The sequence below is a fragment of the Solanum dulcamara genome, chromosome 6, assembly GCF_947179165.1.
Source record: "Solanum dulcamara chromosome 6, daSolDulc1.2, whole genome shotgun sequence".
NCBI classification, from domain to species: Eukaryota; Viridiplantae; Streptophyta; class Magnoliopsida; order Solanales; family Solanaceae; genus Solanum; species Solanum dulcamara.
In genome coordinates this window covers 28,260,673-28,281,549 of record NC_077242.1, presented here as the reverse complement: position 1 = coordinate 28,281,549, position 20,877 = coordinate 28,260,673, and positions in this window count along the sequence as shown.

Below are 20,877 nucleotides of genomic sequence, written 5' to 3'. Positions count from 1 at the left end.
GTAATCCAAGTATTATCCTTCATTGGTTACCGATCCACAAGTCTGAATGAGTAAATTCATATCGGGGGTATCAAACTTGGTTGCTAAGGAATGTCCCACCGCTATGCTTGTTAAGAAGATAGACATATCTCGGCTCATGACTTTTATCGAACAAATTGAAGGAGAAAAGCTCAAGGAAATAAGGATGAGGGATTCTAAGAGGGCCTGGTATAAAGGTGGGTTCTCTAATGCTAGGACCATTGGTAGTAGTGGACGCTCTCAACAAGGCCAAAGCTTGAGAAAGATGTTTTCTAAGGATAGGGTACCATACCCTAAATCTCAAGGAGAAAGAGATGTAAATGCTAGTAACCCTTCTTTTCCTAAGTGCAAATTTTGGATGAGGGAGGTTGTATTTCTTGGCCATGTGGTGTCCGGTGATGGGATTAAAGTAGATCCAAAGAAAATAGAGGCGGTTAAGAATTGGCCTAGACCCTTATCCCCTTCGAACATTAGAAGCTTTTTGGGCCTAGCCGGATACTACAGAAGGTTTGTTGAAGGATTCTCATCTATTGATTCACCTTTAACTAAGTTGACACAAAAGAAATAAAAAATCCAATGGTCGGAAGAATGTGAGAAAAGTTTCCAAATATTGAAGGATTGTCTTAGGTCAGCTCCTATTTTGACATTGCCCATAGGTTCAGATGGGTTTGTTGTTTATTGTGATGCTTCACGTGTTGGTTTGGGTTGTGTCATGATGAAATATGGTAAGGTTATAGCCTATGCCTCTAGGTAACATAAAGTGCATGAAAGGAAATATCCAACCCATGATCTCGAATTTGCGGCGGTTGTGTTTACATTGAAAATTTGGTGTCATTATCTTTATGGGGTGCATGTTGATATGTTTACCAACCACAAAAGCTTGCAATATGTGTTTAGTCAGAGGGACTTGAACCTTAGGCAAAGGAGGTGGCTTGGACTCCTAAAGGATTATGACATGAGCGTATTATACCATCTGGGTAAGGCAAATATTCTAGCTGATGCTCTTAGTGGATTGTCTATGGGTAATGTTACACATGTTAACAAAGGTGAAATAGAATTGGTCTAAGAGCTCCATGGATTGACACGTTTAGATGTCCGTTTAGTTGATTCAAATAATGCAGGCGTTCTTATACATAATGGTTTAAAATCATCTCTTGCGGCAGATGTTAAGGCCAAATAAGACAATGATTCAATTTTGGTCGAATTGAAGAAGTTGGTTGCCAAAAATTCCATTGAGGCTTTCTCCTTAGGAGTAGATGGGGTACTATGTTACCAAGGTCATTTGTGTGTTCCAAATATTCATAGATTAAGATAGTTGATATTGAATGAGGCCCTAGTTCTCGGTATTCAATTCATCCGGGATCCACCAAGATGTATCGTGACTTGAGGGAAATGTATTGGTGGAATGGTATAAAGAAGGGCATAGTGGAGTTCATGGCTAAGTGTCCTAATTTTTAAAAAGTGAAAGTTGAACATCAAAGGCCTGGAGGTCTAGTTCAAGAAATCAAAATTCCTACATGGAAGTGGAAAGATATGAATATGGACTTTGTCACGGATTTGCATCGTACTAGAAGACAATATGATTCTATTTGGGTCATTGTGGATCGAATGAACAAATCAACATATTTTCTACCGGTCAAGACTTCTTATGGTGCCGAAGGCTATGCTAAGTTGTACATTCGTGAACTTGTGAAACTTTATGGTGTTCCTTTGTTGATTATATCAGATAGAGGTACTCAATTTAGTTCACATTTTTGAAAGTCATTTCAAAAAGGTCTTGGAAAGTCAAGCTAAGTACCGCTTTCCATCCTAAAACTGATGGACAAGTTGAAAGAACAATTCAAACCTTGGAGAATATGTTAAGGGCATGTGTGATTGATCTTAGAGGAAGTTGGGATGACCATTTGCCATTGATTGATTTTGCCTAGATTAATAGTTATCACTCTAGCACCCAAATATCTCCTTTTGAAGCCTTATATGGGAGAAGATGTAGGTCTCCGATGGGATGGTTTGAAGTAGGTTAGATGGAATTAATTGGTCCACATTTGATAGTTGATGCAATGGAGAAAGTAAGGCTCATAAGAGAAATATTGAAAACGGCTCAAAGTTGTCAAAAGTTCTATTCAGGCACTAGGAGGAGGGAGCTTGAATTTGATGTGGATGATATGGTGTATTTGAAGATTTCACCTATGAAAGGGGTAATGTAGTTTGGTAAGAAAGGGAAGTTGAGTACTATATATATAGGACCCTATAGGATATTAAAACACATTGGCAAAGTAGCATATGAGTTAGACTTGCCATGTGAGTTGGCTTTGGTTCATTCGGTATTCCATGTGTCAATATTGAGGAAGTTTGTGGGTGATCCAAATTCTACTGTTCCAATGGAGAATTTAAGTATAGAAGAGAATTTGACTTATGAGGAAGTCCCGATTGAGATATTAGACCGGCAAGTGAAGAGGTTAAGAAATAAACACGTTGTATTAGTCAAAGTGTTATGGAGGAATCAATAAGTAGAGAGTGCTATGTGGGAAGCGGAATCAGACATGACGAACTGTTATTCATATCTCTTTCCTTCCACCTAAGTCTAAAGGTACTAAGTTGTTAATGATCAATAGATTAAACTCCTACATTTCAGTTCTATATGTCATTCATATGCATGCATGATTAATGAAAATAATTTTCTCAAAGACTATGCTTTATGTTAAGTATGAAGTTTACATGTTCTATGCATTCTTCAAAGTGTCCTCATGTTCATGTTGGGTTGCTAGTCCTTTTTTCATGACCTTCCTATATTAGTTGAATCTCATTTGAGGACAAATATTTCCAAGGGGGAGATATTGTAACATCCCTCAAAATGCTCGCAAGTGCCTTAAAAATTCCTTGGGAATAGGCCGCTCATGTAATGCATTATCTTTAATCTTTTATGAAAATCTGAGTTCAAAATATCGACCAGAGGGTCAAAACCTGTGGAAAATGAACTCGGTGGATTTTTAGGACCCGTAGATCGAAGATAGATTTTTTGAAGAAACTGCGCAAAGAAAAAGGTCCGCGCCAAGCCCGCATCGCTGACCTGACAAGGGTTTTTCTGGCCGAGTTAGGTTTTAGTAAGGGCGTTTTAGACTTTTCCCAAATTTTTAGCTAATGAACCCAGATGTTTTTAGGACCTAATTCAACTCTATAAATTGATCTAAACCTCTAACTCTGTTCATTTTTCTATAATTTACCTACTCAAATATTTCTCTTTTTACAAAAGACTCTCAAAGGATCCATTGAAGAGTTCAAGTAAATTCACTCAAGCTCTCCATCAAAACTCTTAGGTTCTTCTAAATTATTTGGTTTTCTAACTTAAGGTATGTGGGTATTAATTCATGAATTTTTTCAATCATGATTTTCTATCAAATTAAAGCAAAGTATTTTCTGGATTTTATGATCTCTATTCCTATTGCATGAATTATGATTTAAAATATGATCATGAGTCTATTTTGATATAAATTGATGGTTAATGCATTAAATTAAAGAGTTTTTCCATGAATTCTCCTATTTTGATCTCTAGGGATCATGATGTAAATTATGAGTATTTGAATTATATTTCCAAGGGATATTGTCTATATGTATTATGTATGTGCTGATATAAAGTTTATGATCATGCATGTTTTCAAGTCAATTACATGATTTTCAAAGTCAATTGATTATGTTATTGAGTTCTACTCTAAGTTCAAGGTATGAATTTTATGCAATTTATGAAGTAAAGTGACTTAGGGCCCTATATGGTGACCTAAGGCCTAACGCTATAAATTATGCAAATATTATTGTAATGATGATAGGACAATTTTCACATTACAAGTATGTTATGAAAATGAGCTACTCTATGATTTCAAACCTATGATCATGACTACGATATATGTAATTATGATTTTTATTCTATGAATGTATTCCGAGGGATTTAACTTAGCACCGAGTGGACTTGAGGTGGGGGCCCACCAAAAGCCTTCGTAGTAGCCCAATGTCCCATAAACTACGTGCCATCGTAGGTTGCCTTCATGGTCTAACTATTGGATCCACATATAGCGTATGTATGACTCGCATAGTAGGGTAGAGTCTACCTTAGCAAGTATATTCCCCTTTTTCTTTGTTGTATAGGGAGACAACGGGATTTCATGTTATAGCTTGCATGACCTTATTGTCGGTTATGGTTCCTATCCCACATATGTATGATATCTTATGTATGCTATGATTTTTAAATTATGCTTTTTAAATGCTTTGGTCAAAATGATGTTTTTTTATTACTTTACTTACCTCATCTTATCATGTGATTTACTTGACCATTGCATTTCATGATTTATGTTGCTTGTCACGCCCTCATACGTAGTACATTCCAATGTACTAATGTATACTTTTTGCCTACATTTTCTCATAATGTAGGGCTTGAGGTTGAAGATCATACTCATCTACGTGGCTAGTTAAGCTTTCCTATCCAGCGGTAGTTGTGGTGAGTCCTCATTTATTGGGGACTAGTTGTCGTGTTAGTTTTAGTTTTCAAAGGCTATTGCCATATTTCATGTTGAGGGTGAGCTAGGGACATGTCTTAGCCCCTCCCATATTCATGAGTAGAGGCATCTAGTTGGATAAATATTTTGAGTTTATGTTGTCATGTGACGTTGTTAAATTTCTATTTATAGTTTACACTCTCATATGAGGTTTCCACTTTTGTTTTACCTTATGTATGCTTATGATATTTACAAGAGGCTTGGTTGGAGCCCTTCGGAATTTCAATCGCCGTGTTACAACTAGGCTCTAGGTTGGGTCGTGACAAACTTGGTATCAGAGCACAAGATTTGTTTTCAAGTGTCCTAGGGTGTCCAACATGCCAAGACAAGTAGAGTCTTATTCATGGGTGTGAAGAGCGCCATACTTATGAGTAGGAGGATATGAGGCATTTTAGGAATTCTCACTTCTTTCATGACTCATGTCATGCTATAGAGTTTACTGTAAGACTTCTTTCCCTTAATGATCTTTCTTTGCAATTTTCAGAAAGATAGCTCTGAGAGGACCACCATTTCTAAGGGGAAATAATGTTAATGAAGCCTAATCTACCCCTTCTCCTTAAGACAATGGTCCTCTACCGGACCAAGTGACTAATACGTAGTTCCGAACTGCCCTTACTATGATAGCCCGAGTAGTGACCAACCATGGTGTTGTGACCCCTCCTAATGTTCCTACTTCGGCTTCAAGAGTAAGGCACTTTTCACGAATGAATCCTCTGGAGTATCATGACTCAAAATTTGATGAGGATCCTCAAGAGTTTATTGATCAGTCTACAAGATAGTGAGTATTATGGGGGTGACTTCGGAAGAAAAAATGGTGTTGGCGGCTTACCAACTTAAGGGTGTTTCTCAAATATGGTATGCTCAATGGAAGTTGGAGAGGGTAGATGAAGGCCCTATTGAATGGAAAGATTTCAAACTTGCTTTCCTTGATCACTTTTTCCCTCTAGAGTTAAGGGAGGCAAAAATGTTGGAGTTCATAAATCTTGAACAAGGCAATATGGGGATAAGGGACTATACCCTCAAGTTTACTAAGTAATCCAAGTATGCTCCTTTATTGGTTGCCGATCCACGAGCCCGAATGAGTAAATTTATATCAAGGGTGTCAAACTTGGTTGCTAAGGAATTTCGCACTTGTATGCTTGTTAAGGAGATGGACATATCTCGACTCAAGACTTTTGCCGAACAAATTGAAGGAGAAAAGATCAAGGAAATAAGGATAAGGGATTCTAAGAGGGCCTGGTATGAAGGTAGGTTCTCCAATGCTAGGACTGTTAGTAGTAGTGGACGCTCTCAACAAGGCCAAGGCTTGGGGAATAAGTTTGCTAAGGATAGGGTACCATACCTTAAAGCTCAAGGAGAAGGAGGTGTAAATGCTAGTATTGCTTCTTTTCTAATTGCTCAAAGTTTGGAAAGAATCATGGAGAAAAGTGCTTAATGGGAACGGGTGCTTGCTATGGATGTGGCAAAATGGGCCATAAGCAATCCGAGTGCCCTCTTATTGCCAACAAGGGTGGAGAAGGTCTTCCTCTAGGAGGAAAAGTGCAACAAGGCACCTAAGATCAATCTAAGGGTGGCCAACACAACAACTGATTCTATGTTCTTCATGCTAGGGAAGAGGTTGATGAGGCTCCTGATGTGGTCATGCATTTATTACGAGTCTTTAAATTTGATGTTTATGCATTGCTTGATCTGGGTGACAACTGGTCTTTTGTTACTCCCTACATTTCTATGAGATTTGATATGTGCCACAAAGTGTTAATAGAACTTTTTTCGGTTTTTACTCCTATTGGTGATTCGATATTAGCCAAGAAAGCTTATAGAAATTGTCCCGTATGGGTCTTGCACATAGTTATTTCATGTGACCTTGTTGAACCTTATATGACTGATTCTTATATTATTCTTGATATGGATTGATTGCATAACGCTTACGCATCTATATGTTGTAGGACTCGTGTGGTTAAGTTTCAGCTTCCTAATGAGCCTATTCTTGAATTGAAGGGTATTGATTCAGTGGTTAAGGGACAATTCATCTCATGTATTAAGGCTCGAAAATTGATTTCCAAAGGGTGCATTTATCATATTGTGCAAGTTAGGGACATCGATTCCAAAACTCCTACTCTTGAGTCGGTCCCTATAGTTAATGAGTTCTTCGATGTGTTTCCCGATGATTTTCCTGGTATTCCTCCTGAAAGGGAAATTGACTTTGGCATAGATCTCCTTCTCAATACCTAACCTATTTCTATTTCTCCTTACTGTATGGCTCCGGCAAAACTTAAGGAGTTGAAAGAATGATTGATGGATTTGTTGGATAAGGGTTTTATAAGACCGAGTATTTCACCATGGGGTGCTTCCGTCTTATTTGTTAGGAAGAAGGATGAGTCACTCCAAATGTGTATATACTACCGACAATTGAATAAGGTTACCATAAAGAACAAATATCCAATTCCAAGGATAGATGACTTGTTTGATTAATTACAAGGAGCAAGCTATTTTTCTAAGATTTACTTCCGTTCCGGTTATCATCAATTGAGGGTAAGGGAGTGTGATATTCTCGAAAGATCTTTTCAGATAAGGTATGGTCATTTTAAATTTGTAGTAATGTCATTTGGTTTGACTAACGCTCCCGCTATATTCAGAGATTTGATGAATCATATTTTCAAGCCATATTTGGATATATTCGTAGTGGTGTTCATTGATGATATCTTGATTTATTCTCGAAGTGAGGAAGATCATATTAGTCACTTGAGGATTATGTTGCAAACATTGAGAGAAAAAAAATTATTCGCTAAATTTAGTAAGTGTGAATTTTGGCTGAGGGAGGTTGCATTTCTTGGCCATGTAGTGTTCGGTGATGGGATTAAAGTAGATCCAAAAAATGGAGGTGGTTAATAATTGGCCTAGATCATTATCTCTTCCGAACATTAGAAGCTTTTTTGGCCTAGCCGGATACTAAAGAAGGTTTGTTAAAGGGTTCTCATATATTGCTTCGCCTTTAACTAAGTTGACACAAAAGAAAGGAAAATTCCAATGGTCGGAAGAATGTGAGAAAAATTTCCAAACAATAAAGGATCATCTTATGTCGACTCCTATTTTTACATTGCGCGAATATTTAGATGGCTTTGATGTTTATTTTGATGCTTTGCATGTTGGTTTGGGTTGTGTCATGATGCAACATGGTAAGGTTATAGCCTATGCCTATAGGCAACTTAAAGTGCATGAAAGGAACTATCCAACCCATGATCTCGAACTTGTGGCAGTTGTATTTGCATTGACAATTTGGCGCCATTATCTTTATGGGGTGCATATTGATGTGCTTACCGATCACAAAAGCTTGCAATATGTGTTTAGTCAAATGGACTTGAATCTTAGAAAAAGGAGGTGGCTTGAACTCCTAAAGGACTATGATATGAGCTTATTGTACCATTTGAGTAAGGAAAATATTGTAGCCGATGCTCTTAGTGGATTGTCTATGGGTAGTGTTGTACATGTTGAGGAAGGTAAAAGAGAATTGGTCAAAGAGGTCCATAGATTGGAATGTTTAGGTGTGCGTTTAGTTGATTCAAATGATTCAGGCGTTCTTATAAATAATGGTTTGAAATCGTCTCTTGCGGCAGACGTTAAGGCCAAACAAGACAATGATTCAAGTACAGGGATTTGATGAATCATATTTTCAAGCCATATTTGGACATATTTGTAGTGGTGTTCATTGATGATATCTTGATTTAGTCTCGAAGTGAGGAAGATCATATTAGTCACTTGAGGATTGTGTTGCAAACATTGAGAGAAAAACAATTATTCATTAAATTTAGTAAGTTTGAATTTTGGCTGAGGGAGGTTACATTTCTTTGTCATGTAGTGTCCGGTGATGGGATTAAAGTAGATCCAAAGAAAACAGAGGTGGTTAATAATTGGCCTAGACCATTATTTCTTTCGGACATTAGAAGCTTTTTTGGCCTAGCCGGATACTATAGAATGCTTGTTGAAGGGTTCTCATCTATTGCTTCGCCTTTAACTAAGTTGACACAAAAGAAAACAAAATTCCAATGGTCGGAAGAATGTGAGAAAAAATTCCAAACATTGAAGGATCGTCTTACGTCGGCTCCGATTTTGACATTGCCCGAAGGTTCGGATGGGTTTGATCTTTATTGTGATGCTTTGCATATTGGTTTGGGTTGTTTCATGGTGCAATTCTAGGCAAATTATAGTGCATGAAAGGAACTATCCAACCCATGATCTCGAACTTGCGGCGGTTGTGTTTGCGTTGAAATTTTGGCGCCATTATCTTTATGGTGCATGTTGATGTGTTTACCGATCACAAAAGCTTGCAATATGTGTTTAGTCAAATGTTGTAGCATCCGGGTTAAGCAAATGTTGTAGCCGATGTTCATTCAAGTAAATTCATTCAAGTTCTCCTTCAAAACTCTCAAGTTTTTCCAAATTATTTGGTTTTCTCACTTAAGGTATGCGGGTATTGATTCATGGATTCTTTCATCCATGAAGCCCAATCAATTTTTTAAGATTTTCTATCAAATTAAAGTATGGTATTTTATGAGTTTTATGATCTCTATTCCTATTGCATGAATTATGATTCAAAGTATGATCATGAGTCTATTTTGATATAAATTGATGTTTATTGCATTAAATTGAAGAGTTTTTTCATGAATTCTCCAATTTTGATCTCTAGGGATCATGATGTAAATTATGAGTATTTGAATTATATTTCCAAGGGATATTGTCTATATGAATTATGTATGTGCTGATATATAGTTTATGATCCTGCATGTTTTCAAGTCAATTACATAATTTTCAAAGTCAATTGATTATGCAATTGAGTTCTATTCTAAGTTCAAGGTATGAATTTCATGCAATTTATGAAGTAAGGTGACTTAGGGCCCTATGTGGTGACCTAAGTCCTAACGATATGAATTATGCAAATATGATTGTAATGATGAAAGGAAAATTCTCACATTACAAGTATGTTATAAAAATGAGCTACTCTATGATTTCAAACCTATGATCATGACTATGATATATGTAATTATGATATCTATGCTATGTATGTATTCCATTGAATTTGACTTAGCACCGAGTGGACTTGAGGTGGGGGACGTACCAAAAGCCTTAGTAGCAGCCTCATGTCCCATAAATTACGTGTTATCGTAGGTTGCCTTCATGGCTTATCCACATACATCGTGTGTATGACCCGCATAGTGGGGTAGAGTCTACCTTGACAAGTAGATTCCCCTTTTTCTTCATTGTATGGGGAGACAACGGGATTCAATGTTATAGCTCGCATGGTCTTATTGTCGGTTATAATTCCTATCCCACATATGTATGATCTCTTATGTATGCTATAATTTTAAATTATGCTTTTTAAATGCTTTGGTCAGAATGATTTTTTTTCATGACTTTATTTACCCCATCTTATCATGTGATTTTATTGACCATTGAATTTCATGATATACATTGCATGTCACGCCCTTATACTTAGTATATTCCAACGTACTAATGCATATATTTTCCATACATTGTCGCATATTGTAGGGGTTGAGGTTGAAGATCATACTCATCTACGTGGCTAGTTAAGCTTTCCTATCCAGTCATTTGCTATGTTTCATGTTGAGGGTGAGCTAGGAAAAATGTCTTAGCCCTGCCCATAGTCATGAGTAGAGGCATCTAGTTGGACAAATGTTTCGAGTTTATGTTATCATGTGACGTTATTAAATTTCTATTCATAGTTTACACTCTCTTATGAAGTTTTCGCTTTTGTTTTACCTTATGTATGCTTATGATATGCACAATAGGATTGGTTGGAGCCCTTCAGGATTTCAATCACCATGTTACGACTAGGACCTAGGTCGGGTCATGACATCATTGCTCCTCCTCAATGTTCCTTCGTACGAAAGCTATTCGTGTATGCATTTTCTAAAAATCACAAAGAGCAATGGTTAAAAGGGAAAGACTTAGTGTACCACTCTATCACACAACATAGATCATGAAAGAAGTGAGATCTTTCCTACGATGCCTCATGGCCTCCTCTTCATAGATGTGGTGCGCTTCACATCTATGAACAAGACTTTACTCAATGCGGCATGTTAGACTCCCTAGTGTACTCCTAAAACCTTATACTGATATCAAGTTTGTCATACCCCAAGCTAGATCCTAAGAGTGATACGGCGATCAAAAACCCGAAGGATCCTAACCAATCCATCTTAGCATATATTGCAATCAAAAGATCAATAAAGCACAATAAAATCAAGAAGAAAAATAGTCTCAATCATAGAAGTCTAGATATGAACGAAAAAAACTCAAGTCATATGTCCAAACAGACTATATCTACTCTATGTCTAAATATGCCTCTACTTACCACATGGGGGATTAGGAGAATCTCCTAGCTCACCCTAATATAGAAGGAGTCAAAAGTCGCAATATGAAGAAATGTCTTATCCTCGGTCAATGAGGACTCACCAACTCTCTAAGAATAGTAGCAAAGCTCTAGACACGAATAAGATACATCATGTGGTCGTCCATCCCTACATTATGATATAATGTAGGCATAAATATGAATTAACACATAGGAGATACTAAGTATATGAGATATACATGACCAATGAGAATACAAACATAATCAATATGAATATAGGATGCATGACTCATGTAATGAAAAGCATGAATAAGACTTGAAAAGTATTTGAATTTGTATTAAAACTTTTGGTCCATGCATCATAGACATCATAGTAAAACTTACTCCATTTCATATAACTTGTATGGGATAGGACCTTTAAGTGACATCTAAGACCATGCGAGCTATAACATGGAATTTGATGTAACTCCCACATCAAGAAAAGAGAGGCTAATTACCAAGGTACTCCCCGTGAGAACATCTTTAATATCATAAGCTATATGAGAATCTATTAGCTAGTCCATAAAGGCAACCTACAGGAGAAATATAGTTTGAGACTTTAGGTTGCTACTAGGATTCTCATGGGTAATAGCTTCAGGCTCCCACTGAACAGACTGAACCCTACCTAAAAGTCCTCTTAATTCTTAGTCAATATCCCAACAAAATTTATTTAAACATCATCAATAACATCATCATGAAAATAATCATAAGAGTAGCTCATTAATATGGTTGATTCATAAGAATCCATAAACTTGGTGAGAATTGTCCTTATCCCTCTTTAATCATGATTGTGTGAGAAATTTCCTTATCTCATCATAAGAAATTACTTGAATATCATTGAAACAATATTTATAATTTTCATCAATCATCCATAAGTCTCAAACATCATCTATAAAAGTCTTCATTAAAAACCAATGAAATTCATGATCATAGCTTGTTGAAATCATTGTCTAAATTTACTTCATGCATGGGTACTTATAAAAAATATCAAAATCATGCAATTGAGATTTGAAGTATTTGTTATATCGAAAAAAGACGGTTTAAAATTAATTTCAACTTTTTAAAGAAAAAAATCAATTTTAGAAAAAAGGAGTCGCCACTTAATTTTTTAAAGAAATTAAGAAAACTTAATTTAAAAGACCCTAACAGATTTAAGTCTTAAAAATTTAGAGAAAAAAGGTACGAGGTTCTTATTTCCACTTTGAGAAGGTGTTAAGCATTCAAAGTGGCCGCTAACGCGCGGTTATCCGACGATTTGAAAATTATTTGACCAACTTTTGAAAATATTAATTTAAAATGAAATGAAGACTTTAGAATTTTATTTTTTTTAGAAGAAAAAAAAAAGAGATTAAACTTAAACATTAAAAGTAATATAGATGTATATATAAAAAAGTAAAAGTTTATCAAATAAATAAGTAAAGGTAGAAAATCATTTAAAGAGTAAACTTAACATGAATTGGTTTATCTTTAGGGGAATCTAATTAGGTTAAAATAAATTAAAATTAATATCTAGGAAAGTATAACTAACATAAGTAACTAAATTATTACAACCCGAATCAATATAAATACAATAAATAATACATGAACAACAATAATAATAATAAGAACAACAATAATAATAATAAAAACAACAACAACAACAATAATAATAATAATAATAAGAACAATAATAATAATGATAATAATAATAATAATACTAATAATAAGAACAACAATAATAATAACAAGAACAACAACAATAATAATAACAAGAACAACAACAATAATAACAAGAACAACAATAATAATAACAAGAACAACAATAATAATAATAATAATAACAACAACAACAATAATAATAATAATAATAATAATAATAATAATAATAATAATAATAATAACAACAACAACAACAATAATAAGAACACAATAATAACAACAACAACAACAATAATAATAATAAAAACAACAATAATAAGAACAACAATAATAATAAAAACAACAATAATAAGAACAACAATAATAATAACAACAACAATCAATAATAATAATATTAATAATAATAGTAATCAACAACAACAATAATAAAAACAACAACAATAATAATAACAACAACAATAATAATAAGAACAAACAATAATAATAATATTCTAGCTAATTAACTCTAACACATGCTAGCTAATTAATCCTAACACATGCTAACTATAACAAATTTATATCATTAATTTTAATTATTCTTATATACATACTAACTAAAAAAAATAAGACTATGAATCAACTAAATATAAAACGTGAAACAATTAAGTAAAATAAAACTGAAAAAATATTTTACCTCTTTCCGGGCCAAGATTGAAAACGATGAGCGGAAGACAACTTCACCACCATCCAATAATAGCTTGATGGAACTCCAATCTACAAAAACAAAGAAAAAGATTTTTTTTAAAAAAAAGTTTAGACTCGAACCTTCGTGGGTTCTTAGCCTAAATTTCAACTTCAATCTCCTATTTTCCGTGAAGAAAATATAGATTGAAAGCTAGAAATTTTCACAACTTTTAGGCTGGGGACAAAAGTCCAAAATCCTAGCCAAGTTAAGAAAATTTCTAACTTTGGGGTGGTTAAAAAACCTCCTCCTTCTTCCTTTTCTTAATGAAAATATGAGCCTTTATATAGGCTCCAAAAACCCCAAGTTTTCCATGTATTTTCGATGTGGGAGTTTGGGATTTTTTTTTTATTATTATTTTTATTTTTTTTAGAAAAAAAAACTAATTTTTTTTTTAAAAATGCAAACTATAATTAAACTAACCTAACTAACATTGTATTTAGTAAAAAATAAAATCTTTTAAGGTAATTTTTGAATAACCACATAAATATTAATCAAATATATAGTTATATAGAAATATGTATATTATACTAAAATTTATAAAAAGATAAAAATAGTTAAGAATAATATGAAAATATATATATTTTTTATAAAAGCTAATTGTTTCAAAATGTTCAAATTCAAAGAAACTCGATAGCTAATTTACGTTGTGGATGGCCAAAATTGGGTGTCAACAGCTGTCCCTTTCTTTGGATATGATTGATAAAAGAGATCGTGGACAAAGAAAATTGACAAATCTAATTTTGGCCGACTCCATTTTCATCTTTTTGAAAAGGGGTTGGTACGAGTTTTGAATTATGAATGAACCCCGAAATAACCACACGCCTTCCGATAGAAATGTAGTTTATTGTGGTGGAAGTCGTTTCCTTAGCTCGTGTTCTATGAGTTTGACATTATTCTTTGGACTGTGTCCCAGTTCGCTGCTAAAAGGATTCCACGTTGTGCTGCATCCTCTTTGATGTCGTTCGCACTTTCTTTCATCCTCTTTGCATGTTGGAAAAATCCTCGTTGATTCGTTGGTAGGATAATGCTGCACTATCGGTAGGATGGTGATCCATTGATAGGATACTTGAAAAAATAACTATCTGTCCATCGGTAGGACAAATGAAGATCCATTGGTAGGATATGTTGCATGTCGGTAGGATGGTGATCCATTGATAGGATACTTGAAAAAATAACTATCTGTCCATCGGTAGGACAAATGAAGATCCATTGGTAGGATATGTTGCATGTCCATTGGTAGGACGAATGAAAATCCATTGGTAGGATATATGCAATGACCTTCTTGGCAATGAATATGCAATGACCCTTTTGGCAAATGAAAATGCAATGGCCCTCTTGGCAAATTGAAATGCAATGACCTTTTTGGCAATGAATATGCAATGGCCCTCTTGGCAATGATGAATGCAATGGCCCTCTTGGCAATGATATTACCACCTCCGGTAATATAATATGAATAAAATAAAATATGAATGGCCCTCTTGGCAGATGAAAATGCAATGGCCCTCTTGGCAATGATGAATGCAATGGCCCTCTTGGCAATGATATTACCACATCCGGTAATATAATATGAATGCAATGGCCCTCTTGGCAATGATTATGCAATGGCCCTCTTGGCAATGATGAATGCAATGGCCCTCTTGGCAATGATATTACCACCTCCGGTAATATAATATGAATAAAATAAAATATGAATGGCCCTCTTGGCAGATGAAAATGCAATGGCCCTCTTGGCAATGATGAATGCAATGGCCCTCTTGGCAATGATATTACCACCTCCGGTAATATAATATGAATAAAATAAAATATGAATGGCCCTCTTGGCAGATGAAAATGCAATGGCCCTCTTGGCAATGATGAATGCAATGGCCCTCTTGGCAATGATATTACCACCTCCGGCAATATAATATGAATGCAATAAAATATGAATGACCTCTTGGCAAATGATATTACCACCTCCGATAATATAATATGAATAAAATAAAATATGAATGGCCCTCTTGGCAATTATGAATGAAATGGCCCTCTTGACAATGATATTACCACCTCCGGCAATATAATATGAATGCAATAAAATATGAATGGCTTTCTTGGCAAATGATATTACCACCTCCGGTAATATAATATGAATGCAATGGCCCTCTTGGCAATGATATTACCACCTCCGGTAATATAATATGAATGCAATAAAATATGAATGGCCTTCTTGGCAAATGATATTACCACCTCCGGTAATATAATATGAATGCAATGGCCCTCTTGGCAATGATATTACCACCTCCGGTAATATAATATGAATAAAATAAAATATGAATGGCCTTCTTGGCAAATGATATTACCACCTCCGATAATATAATATGAATAAAATAAAATATGAATGGCCCTCTTGGCAAATGAAAATGCAATGGCCCTCTTGGCAATGAAAATGCAATGGCCCTCTTGGCAATGATATTACCACCTCCGGCAATATAATATGAATGCAATAAAATATGAATGGCCTCTTGGCAAATGATATTACCACCTCCGATAATATAATATGAATAAAATAAAATATGAATGACCCTCTTGGCAATTATGAATGCAATGGCCCTCTTGGCAATGATATTACCACCTCCGGCAATATAATATGAATGCAATAAAATATGAATGGCCTTCTTGGCAAATGATATTACCACCTCCGGTAATATAATATGAATGCAATGGCCCTCTTGGCAATGATATTACCACCTCCGGTAATATAATATGAATAAAATAAAATATGAATGGCCTTCTTGGCAAATGATATTACCACCTCCGATAATATAATATGAATAAAATAAAATATGAATGGCCCTCTTGGCAAATGAAAATGCAATGGAAATGAAATGCATTGTCATCTTCTTGGATGATTTGACAACAATTTTTTTTTATTTTTTTTTTTATTATTATTATTATTATTATTATTATTTTTTTTTTTTGAACAACTCGTGTTCGTTGGAACTCATGTCTTTGATAGAAGTTATACAAGGCCTCGGTGGCTCGCAACTTGAATTTGAGTTCGCTTTATTCTAGCAATGTTGGAGATTATTTGAAGTTGACTTCGAACTTCTGACAATTCTTGATGGAATTTTTGAGATCTTCTCAAAAATTCTGTCCCAGTTGCATATATTAACATGATCTCCAATCTTGACTTGCTGGAGATAGTATCTTCTTCTGAATTTTTGAGAAGATCTCAAAAATTCTGTCCCAGTTTTCATTAAAAGGGAGAAATGAAAATCTTACGGGGAACATGACCGAGCCATTGTGGCGCCTACATATCCTGTTGGTGCAGGAATCAGGTCAAATGTAGTTCCAATTCTCTGGATGATGAATGCTGCAAAATCTGAGACAAGATAATCAGTAGACACATGTGTAATATGAGCATAATGACATGGAAAACTGTATTACTTACAACATTTCCAGCTTAAAACACGAGATATTCCACCAGTTTGATATGGACGATCCAATGAAGTAAAATAGACATCTCACATCAATGGGATTACCCACTTTCAAAGGACAAATGCAAGAGTTTTTTTTTTTTTTTTTTTTTTAGTGAATGTAAAGAGATAGTCAAATTTTGACTACAATTGGTATCAACAGTTAGGAATGCATAGAAATATTTCTCATTTCCTTTCTCATTTCCTTTCTCATAACTGAGATTGACTTCAAGGTAATTCTTATAGCTTCAAGTAGTACCTCAAACATACTTAAGTGTCGACAAGATTTTTTTCATCCTGCTTCCAACAAAGGTTTAGAATTATACCAATCATCATGTTTCAAGTGCCCTCACAATAAAGAAAGTTCTATTTCGCACATATATGAAGTGTTTGATTTTGAGAACATTTTACAAAGTGCACTCACACTCTCAAGAAAGTTCAACGCATGCAACTGTGATACCATATGCTTGGCCTGCATGTAAATCTCCACTAATGTGAGAATATTTGGAATGAGATCATATAGGGCTTGTTTATTGGTTTGTAATGTAGGCTAAGGGAACGGGTGGGATATTAATTTGGGATAAAAGTGATTTAATCTCTCCTTGAGCATCACACTGAATTTGTGCTTTTGATGATTGATACGCCTTTGACGTCTAATCCTCTTTCTTTTGTCTCAACTTCTTCGAGTCTTTATTTGATAGAGTTTTCCTCTTTTCACCTCTTTCTTTTGTCTTGACTTCTTTGAGTCCTTAGTTGTTAGAGCTTTTCTCTTTTCGTTCCTTTTTGAGGTTTCTCCTTTTTTGTTGGAGTAGTTTCCTTTTTGACTTACATCGACCTTGTAGGAGGTTCTTTTTTTTATGAAAAAGTCGTCTTTGCTTTCTTGACTTTGGAGATTTTACGTCTTTTGCCTTTGGCAATTTCGAAGTTGGATCTTCTTCTATAATTTGCGCGTCTTTGGTGCGCTCAAGGAGGTTGGGCCAAGAGAGGGATAGTGCATGTAAGCACTCAGAAGGGAAAGGGCTAAGATGTGGTTGTCCAAAGAAAAGGTTTTAGGCTCAAAGTGGGAAAACTAGGGATTAATGTTATTTGGTAGGCTCTGAAAGGCACAATCGGGTCAAAAAAGGCCTACAATCCTTTCTCAAACCAAACATAACTCAGGATTTCGCCTCAACAAACATATCAGGCCAAGTTCTAGATCAACAGTGCGATGCAATTGAATTTTAATCTAAAGCTCACCACACAATGCACATGAAGCCATGAAGTTGGTTATATTCTTACCTTGAATGCCCGCAAGAGAATTTTCAAGCATCACAAAAGTACGAATGAAAGATACCAACAGAAGCTATGGTTTACCACAAAGCCAATCATTTTCATCATACCAAATATTTCGCATGCTCCTAACTGTATTCGTTCCAATCAAGAAGATATGACACTTAACATATGTACACAATTTTTTATTTTATTTATTTTCTATTTTTTTAATCATTTTTTTTTTAAAAAAAAGAAATACCGAACCCAAGAAGGGCTGCCTACGTATCTCATCGAGATGAGAATCAGGTGTGCGTAGTTCTTGCAGATATGATATATAAAATAATTTAGAGCTTTAGACAAACTTGGTGTGGTCTTCCAATGTTAATATTTTCTGTGGAGATGCTGCAGCGTGCTTTATAACCTCTCTTGGTCGGAATGTTGTGGCTTCCAACTTCATTACTCCTGATTCGACTTTGGAAAGGCCAATGATGTCATTTATTAGTTGAAGAACCAAATCTTCTGAAGACAATATTACATTCACAAGCTGACGATGTTCCTTATCCAATTTTATGGTAGAAAAAATCTCGATCATATTGACCACTCCTGACAAAAGGATCTAATCTAATGAGACATGGTTGCAAGCATTTGTTTTTCTCGCATAGTTTTCTCTGTTAAGTTCAGTCTCCTTGGCTTTCTGTACAGCTATCTCTTCTTGCAATTTTGCCATTTTTTTTTTCTCTTTTCCTTATCTAATCAGTTATCTCCATTCCTATGTAATTTACACCAATTGTCTCTCCTACCTTACTGAACACAGGTTCAACATATATTAGAGAATTCTTTGACCCAAATAATCTCTTCTTTGCCGATATTCCCCTTTCCAAAACCTCTCATTTGAAGTTTCGAGATTCCTTTACATCAGTACTAGTAAAATCTTTACATTTATTTATTGATGATGTCCTCTTCATGTAGACTTGACAAACAATTGTAGATAACATAACTCATTGTCCTGGTGACGGATAATAACGGGTGCATTTTGGAGGACAAATTGTACGAAATTATCTGCTCTTTTCAGAATCTGCGATAATTCTTCTACTGGAGAGGATTGTCTTTCAATGTTTTCTATGCTTTCCTATAATTTCTCAATTAGTATTTGCATCCTATTTCTTGTTTATCTTGAATTTTTACATCATTTTTTAGGAGACTCTTGGAATATGTATCTCTTTAATTCTTCATCTAATATAGACGTTGGATGTTTATCACCCTATATCTTTCTTCCTCAAATTGATACTTCTCCAATAAATCCAATTTCTTGAGTTCTGGTTATTGTTGTTGTGTTTTTCTTGAGGATTGTCTCTTATGATTTGAATTCTTCCAACTATTCAAAGAATCATACGTTGTTATAACCATCCCCGACTATTGTCGGGGACAGTTTTCCTGCAAAGATATGAGAAGAGTGTGAAAACGGGGCCATTCTAAAAAATAAAAAAAATAAAAAATAAGTAATAAGATATAGGAGTAAGATTTCATAGTCAAAGACTCCCTCGATTTATCTTTCAGGCTGTGTATTGGTGTCTTGTGAAATTTAATGTCATCGTTATTTCCCATTAACTCTTTGTCTCGTGATCCCCTCTCTTGAAATAATGTCGTCTCTTCTGTGTACAAAGAAAACTTCTTAGTTAGGGAGAGGGAATTGACCTCCAAATTGAGATCCTTTCATTTATCGCATGATGTCCTTTGATAACAGCCCCTACAAAGAAAGAAACAACTTTGTTGAACCCTCGATCTTTGAGAAGTAAGCAAGTTTGTTTTCCGACATAAATTAGTCTTTCCCTAAAAAAGAAAAATAACTCAAAAGCCAAAGTATTAGTTTGTGCTTATAATAATTAATGCAAAATATCACATAAAGAATTAAACACATAAATGTTGCTTTGTTTTAAGACAAACTAATCTATGGGTGAAGAAAGAGTAAACGGACAAAAATTAATTTTATGATAAATGTGTGAGAAAAGTTGACTTGTGAATCACAGATTTTTTTTTTTTTGCGTTTCAACTTTTGTACCCTTGTTTTTCTTAGATGCAGAAAAAGTTCTCAATTTCTTTGAAAGAATGAGGAAAACTGAAAACTTCAAAAACAGGGACCGAGCCTTGAAAGACTGCCTACGTATCTCACAAAGGAGAATTCAGGTCCTACGTAGTTCGATCACTTGATTTTTTTTTTTTTGTGGAGATGAGAAAGCAAAGTTTATGATTTGAGTGTAAAGTTCGAATTTTGTTGGGAAATTAAAGACTCATTGAATATTTGGATGCACTATCGATAGTGACTCGATACTTATGCCTATGAGGCTCTAAAAAAAATCTAAAAGAGTGGACTAGCATGTCTCCAAATAAAGCAACATATTCACAAAACAGTTATAACATATAGCACACAAACAATTATTGCGCATCCTAAACAGATATGTGACCTTTTTGTGCCAAAGGTAGGCCTAACGATTTGAAGGATGTATTACGTCATTTGAAACATTCCATTGTCCCCAAACTTATATTTATACAAATATTATGAATAATTTGAATGGGGATACATAAATGGAAAAAAGGGATATAAATAGTCAGTCTCACGCAGGGGTACAATCCTAACTAAGCCTTCGTGGAAAATCCTTCTTTCTAGATTTCTTGACATCTCCGAACGCAACGCCTTTTGGATGAAGTGTCATTTACTGAAGGTCCTTCTTTGACTAGACTAAGCTAAAAAAAAAAAAAACTCCCAGCCCCGAGGGACAATGGTTTGCCAAACCGCGTATAAAATCTTCAAATTTAAACATATATGTATGCTTGTCCATTTAGGCC